The sequence below is a fragment of the Jatropha curcas genome, chromosome 10, assembly GCF_041381405.1.
Source record: "Jatropha curcas cultivar XTBG-Jc1 chromosome 10, XTBG_Jcur_1.0, whole genome shotgun sequence".
Taxonomy (NCBI): Eukaryota; Viridiplantae; Streptophyta; class Magnoliopsida; order Malpighiales; family Euphorbiaceae; genus Jatropha; species Jatropha curcas.
Window position 1 is genome coordinate 11,789,619 of NC_143160.1, and position 11,104 is coordinate 11,800,722.

At 31.2% G+C, this 11,104-nt stretch overlaps 1 pseudogene; it reads left to right on the plus strand.

The window, feature by feature from the left end:
* The first annotated feature begins 6,239 nt into the window (after window positions 1-6,239).
* Window positions 6,240-8,031, plus strand: LOC149493097 (monolignol oxidoreductase AtBBE-like 15 pseudogene; annotated as a pseudogene).
* The last annotated feature ends 3,073 nt before the right edge of the window (window positions 8,032-11,104 follow it).

Genomic DNA, 11,104 nt, shown 5'->3' on the forward strand with positions numbered 1-11,104 from the left:
TCATCGCATGAGGATAAGACAATACTCCAGTGCACACATTGTGGGATGAAAAAACATACCCGAGAAACATGTTTCCAGTTGGTGGCTTATCCCGATTGGTGGGAGGATAATCACAAATTGAATAAAGGTAAGCGGAGTAAGGCGGCCGCCGCTGTGGGCATCCCGGAGGCCACCGTCAACGATGGCAGCAGCCAAGAGAGAGATAAAGGGATCAACAGTTTTGGGCAGCAAGGGTTTGCTGCAATGGGAGGCGGTGTGAACCCTAACAGAGAAGAGAAACAAGGTAAAGGAGAGAAAGGAAAAATAGCGGACTAGATTTTTGATTGCGGGGTTACTGACACAATGACACATGATCCATCGGATATTATTAGTCCAGTTTTGCCCTCAAAAACTAATGTTCAAACTGCAAATGGGGATTTGTCAGAACTTAAAGGAGAAGGATCAATTGTTATTAGTCCTACATTAAAATTAAAAAATAGCCTCTATATTCCATCATTGTCTTGCAAGCTTTTGTCTATAAGTCATGTGACTTAAAAATTGAATTGCGTGGTCCTAATGTATCCACATTTTTGCCTTTTGTAGGACATTCATACGGGGGAGATCATTGGGCGTGGTACTGAGTACGGAGGTCTCTACTATGTTGATAAAGTGGCTCACAAGAGTACTGTTTTGATGGGTCATGGGACTAATGATCGCCAAATCTGGCTATGGCATCGACGACTAGGTCATTCATCCCTTAGTTATCTTCGTTTTTTATTTCATGCACTTTTTAAAAATAAAGATACTCATTTATCATGTGAGACTTGCATTTTGGCAAAAAGTCATCGGGTGTCATTTAGCCCACGTAACACTAGAGTTAAAACAATTTTTTTCCTTGATACATTCTGATGTATGGGGACCTACTCCATACCCAAATAATAGTGGTTTTCAGTACTTTGTGTTGTTTGTTGATGATTATTCTCGCATGACTTGGGTATATTTTATGAAACAAAAGTCTGAAGTGCATGACAAATTTGTTGCCTTTTTCCGAATGATACAAACTCAGTTTAATCGACAAATTCAAATTCTTTGTTCGGATAATGGTGGAGAATATGTGAATGGTGCCATGAAAACTTTTTCCCATGAAAATGGTCTAATCCACCAAACCTCCTGTCCTCACACGCCTCAACAAAATGGAGTTGCAGAATGTAGAAATCGCACCCTTCTTGAAATGACCCAAGCAATGATGATTAAATCCAAGGTACCCAAGTATTTCTGGCCAGAAGCTCTTACCACATCAGCCTATCTTCTTAACCGCCTGCCCACAAAAATTCTTGATCACAAAACACCACTCCAAGTTCTTGAAACCCAAACCGACATCTCACAAGCCTTAACCCTACCACCACGAGTATTTGGATGTTCAGTTTTTGTCCACATTCCAAAAATGGAACGGACTAAGCTAGATCCCTGTGCTGTTAAATGTATTTTTGTGGGATATGCACTTCATCAGAAGGGGTACCGGTGCTACAATCCTGATAATTGGCGCATTTATGTAACCATGGATTATGACTTTCTTGAGACAGAATATTACTATCTTACCCAACCTAGTGCTCAGGGGGAGAATTGTAGTGACCCACTAAGTTGGCTAAGTGGTGTGACTCTATTAAACAATTCAGATACAGGGGTTTCAGATACTTTGGAGATTCCTTTTGAGCCACTCATCAACCAGGAACAGACCAATGTCAACATGCCTCCTAGTGATACTCCTTCGAATGATGTTCAACAAGAGGTAAATGAATCACCTGTCTCAACTGTACCTACTTTTGTTAATAATGATGTTTTACAAAATGCTAGTCCCATCATGGAAGAATTAGAGGAAGATAGTTGACGTGTTCTGCCCCACAGAAGTACTCGAGGTATTCCACCAAGACGATACTCACCAGAATATGTTTGAAGAACTGCTAGATATCCTGTGAGAAATTTAGTAAGGGGGAGTATCTCAGAAGCAGCAAAAGTCTTTACTGCAACATTGTACAACAAAGAAATTCCAAGAACCGTGCAAGAGGCCAAACCAAAAAAGGAGTGGTGGTTAGCAATGAAGGCAGAAATGGATGCTCTTGAAAAAAATGGTACATGGGAAAAGTGTAAGCTTCCAGCAGGAAAAAAACCAGTTGGGTGCAGATGGGTCTTCACCATCAAACATAAAGTTGACAGAACCATAGAAAGATATAAAGCTCGACTTGTGGCAAAAGGATATACACAGACGTATGAAATAGACTATTCTGAAAATTTTTCTCCAGTGGCAAAAATTGATACAATTCGAGTTTTATATAGCAGCAAACAATGACTGGCCTCTTCATCAGTTTGATGTAAAGAATGCCTTTCTTCATGGAGACTTGAAAGAAGAGGTGTACATGGAAGCTCCACCAACTTTCTCTAGTGAATTTAAGGGAAATGAAGTTTGTAGACTTTGGAAGGCACTTTATGGGCTTAAATAGTCTCCACGGGCCTGGTTTAGGAGATTCACAGTAGCAATGAAGCAGTATGGTTATAAGCAGAGTAACTCAGATGATACTCTTTTCTTGAAGAAGAGAGGGACCCTAATCACATGTTTGATAATTTATGTTGATGATATGATCATAATAGGGAGTGATGTGGAAGAAATTGCAAAACTTCGTCAAAACCTATTCAAAGAGTTTGAGATGAAAGACTTAGGTGGGTTGAAATATTTCTTGGGAATAGAGGTTTTACGGTCTGGCAAAGGAATCTTTATATCTCAAAGAAAATATGTTCTTGACTTACTTACAAAAATTGGGATGGTCAATTGCAAACCAGCGGATACCCATTACAAGTCAACCATGGGCTTCGAAGTGTAACAAATGGAAATTTGGCAAATAAAGAACGGTACCAATGACTAGTTGGAAAGTTAATTTATTTATCTCATACTAGACCAAATATAGCTTATGCTGTGGGAGTTGTAAGTCAATTTATGCACCAACCATAGGAGGATCATATGGAGGCAGTCATGAGGATTATGCGATATTTGAAGGGCACACCGGGAAATGGGATCATATTTAAGAAAAATGGACACTGGATATTGAAGCGTACACTGATGCAGATTGGGCAGGAAATCCAAATGATAGAAGATCTACTTCAGGATACTTTACTCTGGTCGATGGGAATCTAGTAACTTGGAGGAGTAAGAAATAAAAGGTGGTGGCACTCTCTAGTGCTGAAGCAAAATTCAGGGGAGTTGTTAGGGGAGTTGCAGAAATTTTGTGGATTAAGAAGCTGATGACTGAAATTGGTTTTTCCCCAAAACTTCCAAGTATGCTAAAATGTGATAATATGGCAGCAATAAGCATCTCCGAGAACCCTGTACAGCATGACAGAACAAAACATATGGAAGTGGATCGGCAATTTATTAAGGAAAATATTAAGGGTGGCATCATAGAACTTCCATTTGTTAGATCAGAAGACCAACTAGCCGATATTCTTACAAAAGCTGTGACAGGGCGAGTGTTCAATGAAGTGTTGTGCAAGTTGAATATCGGAAATCCCACTATTCAACTTGAGGGGGAGTATTAGCAGAATAAAATCACATATATTTAGAAAGAAAATTAGCAACTAAATCAGCAACAATATCTTTCATCATAATTAGTTTATTTGTTACCATAATTAGATATGCCTTGTACTATATTAGACTATGATGTATACATAATTCATATATGGAAAATAATATTCTTCTTCATTCTTCTTAGCAAACAGTAGAAAGGCAATATGTTTACACTGGCGGCATTTTTACATAAGTTCAAATGTCAATTCGAATTGAAGACTGCTTTATAATCAAAATTTAGGAGTATTTTTTTTTTTTGTTACTTCATAAAACTTAATTTCTAGGTTCATAAAACTCCATTAAAAAATTGAGATATAGTTATAAACTTAAGGATTTGAAAATTTAAATAAGTTTAGCTCAAATTTATTTTTATTTAAAAATATTTTCTATTATCTTTATTATTCATTTAGTATAAAGTTATAAATAAAATTTTTTTTAAAACAAAGTACAATGTACAACAAATAAAACAGCCCGAGCAACTTACACACCTTCACCTAGTCTGAAAAAAATTAAAATCTCAAAGGTTTATGATCTTTATATCTATTTTAAAAAAAACATACAATTAAATCATAGAAAATTAAATGAAATTTGATAAATTTCAAAAAAAAGTAGAATAAAATATTGAATAAGAAGATAGCTCTTGAAATTTCTCTTCATCTTTCATATATAAAAGCTGAAAATAAAAATAATAGCAAATATGCTTAAATATCTATTTTTTTATTAATTCAAACTTTTATAGCCTATTTTTTCAAAAATATTTCATTAGACTACAAAAAGAAAAAACTTTCTTATTTGATATATTAGTCAAATATTATAATTCCATAATTCTATTGTTTTTGTTAAATTATAGTTATAAAAATTTTTAGAATATAATATATTTAAAAAATGTTATTTTCATTTCATTTTGTTTAACTAATAGACGCTAATAGTAAATTATTTGACCATATTTTAAAAAATTCAAAAAATAATAAATTAAAAGAATTTAAGATTCATTTTTAATACTTGAATTAAGGTTTGCAATTTACCTTATAGAAAGCAATATCATATGAGAACCTATTAATTATAAGAATCATTGGACATAATACTCCAAGATCAAATAGAGAATATAAATAAACATATTTTCTTGAATTAAAACGCATAAAAATATAAGTAAAAAGATATTCAAAATGATAAATTGAATTTATTTTCTCAACTTAAAATGCATAAAAAAATATAACTAAAATATATTCAAAAGGATAAATGAACTTATTTTCTCCGATTAGAATGCATTAAAAATCTAACTAAGAGGATATATTATGAATTTTAAATTAAACTAAGGCTAGTATAGGAAATCCCACTGTTCCTTTATTCCCACATTTATATAGATTATAGATTATAGATAGATTATAGATTATAAAATTGAATATAGATTATAGATTAAAAATTAAAATTAATAGAATACTCATTAAATAGGCAATAATTTGTTTTCTAAGATGTTCCATTTATATTAGAAATTTTAAATAAAGAATTCACTTTTTCTAATTCAATGTATTCAAAAATTTGAAAAACAAACTAACATGTTTGTGGTGTAGCCCGTAAATTCAATTTGATTAAACCATTTTATAATTATAAAACTATATTAGAGATTATATACCCACACATTACTAATATTAAAATATATATTATTATATATACAATAAATAGCTACGAATATCGGGGAAAGCCAAATTTAATATTTAATATTATATATCGCCAATCAAATATTTATGAAATTAAATTAAATATATACTAAATTATAATATAATTTGTTTTATTTTTCAATCAATTGCTCCGCTCATTAATGTGCAATACATATGTTTTGATTTTGGCAAAACCTACGACTTCTAATACATCAACTAGTTATGTATATAGACAATATATAGACAAAACAAATAAGTAAAATATATAGAGTCATAAAAAGGATTTATTAGGAATTTTACTTTAAATTAAGGCTAAAATAGAAAATTTCATTATTCTCCCATTTATATATATAGTTTAGATAGATATAGATTATAGATACATTATAGATGATAGATAAATATTAGAAATAACATCTAATTTTTACTATGTTAATACTAAACGTTCATATTATCTATGTCTTACTCAATTTTTAAAAAGATTTTTTTTGGGGAAATTTTCAGTATTGTTTTCAACAAAATTACCAACTATAAAATTAAAAATAATTTAAATTATAAATTTTTTCCAAGCCAAATTATAAATGCGTATCCGAGGCATATGCTAGTTATTATTATGACATAAACAGGACAGTATCACTGTAATGAATTTCTAATTATTTTTAGCAAACAAATCGGTTTTGTAGGATAGAGAGATTTAATGGAGTAATATAACGATAAATCTGAAATAGACTTTTTAAAAGAATGTTTTTGGGTGTAAACCATCAGAATTCAGAAATTCGACTCGAGTTTAATCACAGTTAAGGTTTTTCGTCCATCCGGTATATGTTTTTAATGGCAGTTAAGGCTTTTTAAAGTAATATTTTTAATAAAAGGAAAATCATTTATTTACTTTATATATTCATGATTTACCTTGTCAATAGCATATTACAGCATAGTCTTATCTGTAACATCGTTCAACAACTGACAATCAAACTCACATTCTGTATAAAAATGAAACTTCGCTTACCCAAAACACAAACGCAAGAAAATGGCTTCTTCAATCTCTTATTCAGTGCTTGTTCTCTTCCTTCTACTCTCACCTTCTTTCATTCTTTCAGTTCCAATTGGCGACTCTTTTCTCCGTTGTCTAAAACGCAATTCCAAACTCCAGATTCCTTTCTCTTCTACATTTTTCACACCAAACAATTCCTCATTCCCTTCAATCTTGAATTCCACAGCTCAAAACCTCCGTTACTTATTACCTTCCGTTCCTAAACCTGAATTCATCTTCACCCCGTTAAAGGAAACCCATATCCAAGCTGCCGTTATCTGCTCAAAACAGCTGGGCATCCACCTTAGAGTGCGTAGCGGTGGCCATGATTATGAAGGTTTATCTTACGCAACAGAAATAGACAACCCCTTCTTCGTTATAGATCTTTCACGACTCCGTTCTGTCGACGTCAATATTGACGATAACAGTGCATGGGTTCAAACCGGCGCAACCATCGGCGAAGTATATTACAGAATTGCAGAAAAAAGCCAAACCCACGGCTTTCCAGCCGGACTTTACACAAGTTTAGGAGTCGGAGGTCATATTACGGGGGGCGCATATGGTGGAATGATGCGAAAGTACGGTCTTGGTGCCGATAATGTAATTGATGCTCATATCATTGATGTTAATGGTAGACTGCTTGATCGTCAAGCTATGGGCGAAGATCTTTTTTGGGCAATTAGAGGTGGCGCTGGGGGTAGTTTTGGAATTATTGTTTCTTGGAAACTACAGTTAGTTCAGGTTCCTTCTACTGTTACAGTTTTTACAGTTACGAGGACTTTAGAACAAAACGGTACTAAAATTCTTCACCGGTGGACTGAAGTAGCTGACAAACTTGACGAGGATCTTTTCATTAGAGTAATAATCACACCGTCTAATGTTGGTAATCCTGTTGCACGAACTGTATCGACTTCTTATCAAGGTTTGTTTCTTGGCGATGTAAACAGACTTCTCAATGTTACGGAAAACAGTTTTCCTGAATTGGGTTTAACCAGAAATGATTCTACAGAGATGAGTTGGCTCAAATCGGTTTTATATACAGCGGGTTACCCGACTAATACTGCGCCTGAAGTTTTACTGCAGCATAAATCTTTATTTAAAAATTACTTTAAAGCAAAATCAGATTTTGTTAAAGAACCTATTTCTGAAGCAGCGTTGGAAGGTCTTTGGAAAATATTCTTGGAAGACGAAACTCCATTGATGATATGGAATCCTTTTGGAGGGAAGCTGAGTGAGATTTCAGAATCTGAAATTCCATTTCCTAACAGAAAAGGGATTTTATTCATGATTCAGTATGCTTCTAATTGGCAAGATGGACAGAAGAGTGAAGCAAAGCATATTGATTGGATAAGAAAGCTTTATAATTATATGGAGCCTTTGGTTGGTAATAATCCAAGAACTGCCTATGTTAATTACAGGGATCTTGATTTGGGTATAAACACCAAGAATAATTTTAGTGTTACAGAAGCTAGCGTTTGGGGTATTAAGTATTTTAAAAATAATTTTAATAGATTGGTTCAAGTAAAAACTAAGGTTGATCCTGATAACTTTTTTAGGCATGAACAAAGTATTCCACCTCTTCCTGTTTCTTAGAGAAGAAAAAGAAAGCCAGAGAGATGGACTTCAGGACCAGATTATGTGTTGTTTAGGTTCAATTGAAAGGTTGAATAATAATTTGCGTACATAAATTTTTATGTATGTTATATTATGTTGAAAAGTTAATTAATTTAACAAATATTCTGATTTTATTATATTTGTTCTCTAGCTTTATGGTTTTTTTTTTTTGAAAGTATAGGCTTCTCTTTGAGATTCTTTTTAATGAGTCTAAAATTCTGCAAATCGCGGGCAATATGAGGAAATTGGGCAATCAAGTGTATTAATTTAATAGATAAATACAGGCCATGATGGTTTGAACTTAATCGATAAAAAAATCATTTTAATAATTTAATCAAAAATTAATTTTTGGTACTACTTCACTTTGCCATAAGAAAAAATAATTATTTTGAGATTCTGAGTATTAATTATTTCTAGCATATCAGAAATCTCATGTATTAATTATATATATAATATAATTTTTTTAAAGTTCAACATTTGGAAATTAATTTAATTAAATTTTATTTTGCTGAACAAACAAGCCGTTGGAATTGGATTGTAGTAGGAAAGTAAACTGCATCCTAATTTAATTGTAAAGTGTAGATTTGAAATTTAAAATTATTACTATTGAAAGAATGACATGTACAAATTAAAAATAGAAAAAAATTAATTCGTTAATTATCATATTTGGAAACGACACTATTGACAAAATCTAATTTTTTAAAATTTAAAATTTGTCATTTTAAAACGAATAATTCCATGATAAAAATGGCATGATTTGTGCTAAAATCCACTCTATTAAATGATTTTTAATTGACCGTGAAACTTGCTCTTTTTATAATAATTAATGATGAAATATACAATGACGTAATATATAAATTTACTTATGTATTTTACATAAAAATCTTGTGTTATCTTCAAGATATATGAGTATATTTATGCATTTGAGCAGTATAAAATTGAAATTTCCATAAATTTATAATTAGTAAATTGTTGGATATTAATTTTCTTCCTTACTTTCTTTTCTCAGTTACTACTATTTGAAGTGGGCCACGAATTTGTTACAACCACTTTCCTTATGTATAAGTTGGAAAGAGATTTAATTTTTTTAGCTCGGTACATGGATTAATGAACACAATCAATAGTCTAAAATTTATAAAAATTATTTTATAAAATATTTATATTGCCCTCAGGGAGTAATTGAGGGACAATTATATTATGAGTAGAAATACTAAATATATAAGGGTAGATTAGGAAAAAAAATTAATGGAGTCTTGAAATTATTAAAAACAACATTTATTTTGGAATAAAAAAAAAGAAAAAAATGACACTTATTGTAAGGGAGGAATACTAGTATTAATAAGAGTAATATTTTTTGAATTTATTATTTAAAATAATTAATAATTTTATTTTAAAAAATTAAAAATTCCGACACAAATTATTGTTTTAATTTGATTCTATTGTTTTAATTTATTGTCTTTAATTTATTAAGGTATGTTTGACTTTTTTTAAAAAATTATTTTGGTAGTAAAAAAAAAGAAAAAAAGAGAGAAAAAACTGACACATAGTATTTGTTTATAATATTTTCTATTTACGATCTCGACCAAATTTAATTGATACCAAGTATTATATATCCTTTTAGTTTTTATAATTTTCTTAATTTATCAAGAAGTAATTGTATCATTCCCTAAAAAAAAAGAAATTGTATTATTAAAGAAATGGTGTTTCAAAGAGCTGAAGGAGATAAATAAAGGCCATGCATGACTGTTTGATAACATAAATAAAACCATGTGTATTAGGCATTGGGCAATCAAGTGTGGCTTTAGGAAAGAAATAATAAGCTCAGGAAGAAGATAAAGATGGAGATGGAATGAGGAATTATTTAATAGATAATTGTATTTATTAAAAATAATGAATAGTAATCTACCTTTACATAATAATGAATTGGATGAAGATTTAGGAATTTTAATAGTAATCTACCTTTTAGCCAATGGACCTTATTATAGATGGCTAAAGAGATCTGCACATACGGTCAGAACGTCATTAATACTTAATATATATCTCCTTCTCTAATCTTTTAATTAAAATAGCTAGATTTAGTTAGCGACAATTTAAAAAATATTGAAAATAAGATTTCAAATTAAATAAAATGTCAGAAATGTTTAGAAGTTAACCTAAGATCAATTTTGGTAAAAAAAAATTAAGTAGTACTAAAACTAACCTCAACAAAGTAGGGCTTTTGTGATTCAACCACGATGAATGGCAATGACGACTATGACCGGTGATCAATTTCCCGCGATGGCAACGACAACAACGATGACGAGAGCAACAATGACGATAACAAAAGCAACGACGACAAAGGCATGATGGAATTGACAATTGCAGCAATGGCGACAACGACGATGATAGTAACAGTGACAATGATAACAATAAAGGTGAAAATATAAGGGTAAAATAGAAAATGAATAAGGAAAATAATATTTTTTTTAATATTTAAGGTCAAACTGACATTTTTTAAAATAAAGTTCTAAAATATGACAGATTACAATACTCCTCAATGGAGTTTGTAATTTGCATTATTATCTACTCTCTTATGGGTTGACCATGGTACATAACTTTTTCTGTAAAAAAAAAAAAAAAAATACTTGAGCTTTTACATTTTGATACCCACATTTAGAGAGAATCTCATATGACTACTTTATTAAAAAAAAAAAAGACTTTGTTTTCCTTTTTAGTTTATCTCAAATTACAAATTACTTAATCCATGTCTTTGAAAAATATATAATTGTGTATTCTATAGCTTGCCACCATTGAATAAAGTAGTCTTCCTTCCTTAAAATCAACATTTAGCGGTTAAATGCATATTAAAAGATGAAAGCATGCTCGTGCATTTATTAGTCAATTAAGCTAAGGGCCAAATGGAAAAGCCCCTCTTTATTTTGAATCCCATTTCACAGCCAACCTCCACCTCACTCAAAAAAAAGAAAAACTAACATTGCTTGCTCTAATCGGAATACCCACTACAAACCCTAAATGCTTGTAAAATAGTTAGAGGTTCTCTGCTATTCATAATTCTCACTGAGCACTACCCTTTTTGTTTTGTAAGTTCTCCATTGATATCTTGGTAATGGTTTTACTTCCATCCTTCTAAGGAAACCAAAGAAAGCAATTAGTTTTTGGAAAGATGTTCTCAATTAATTTCCAAGCTCTTGTAGCATTGGCTTATGTGTA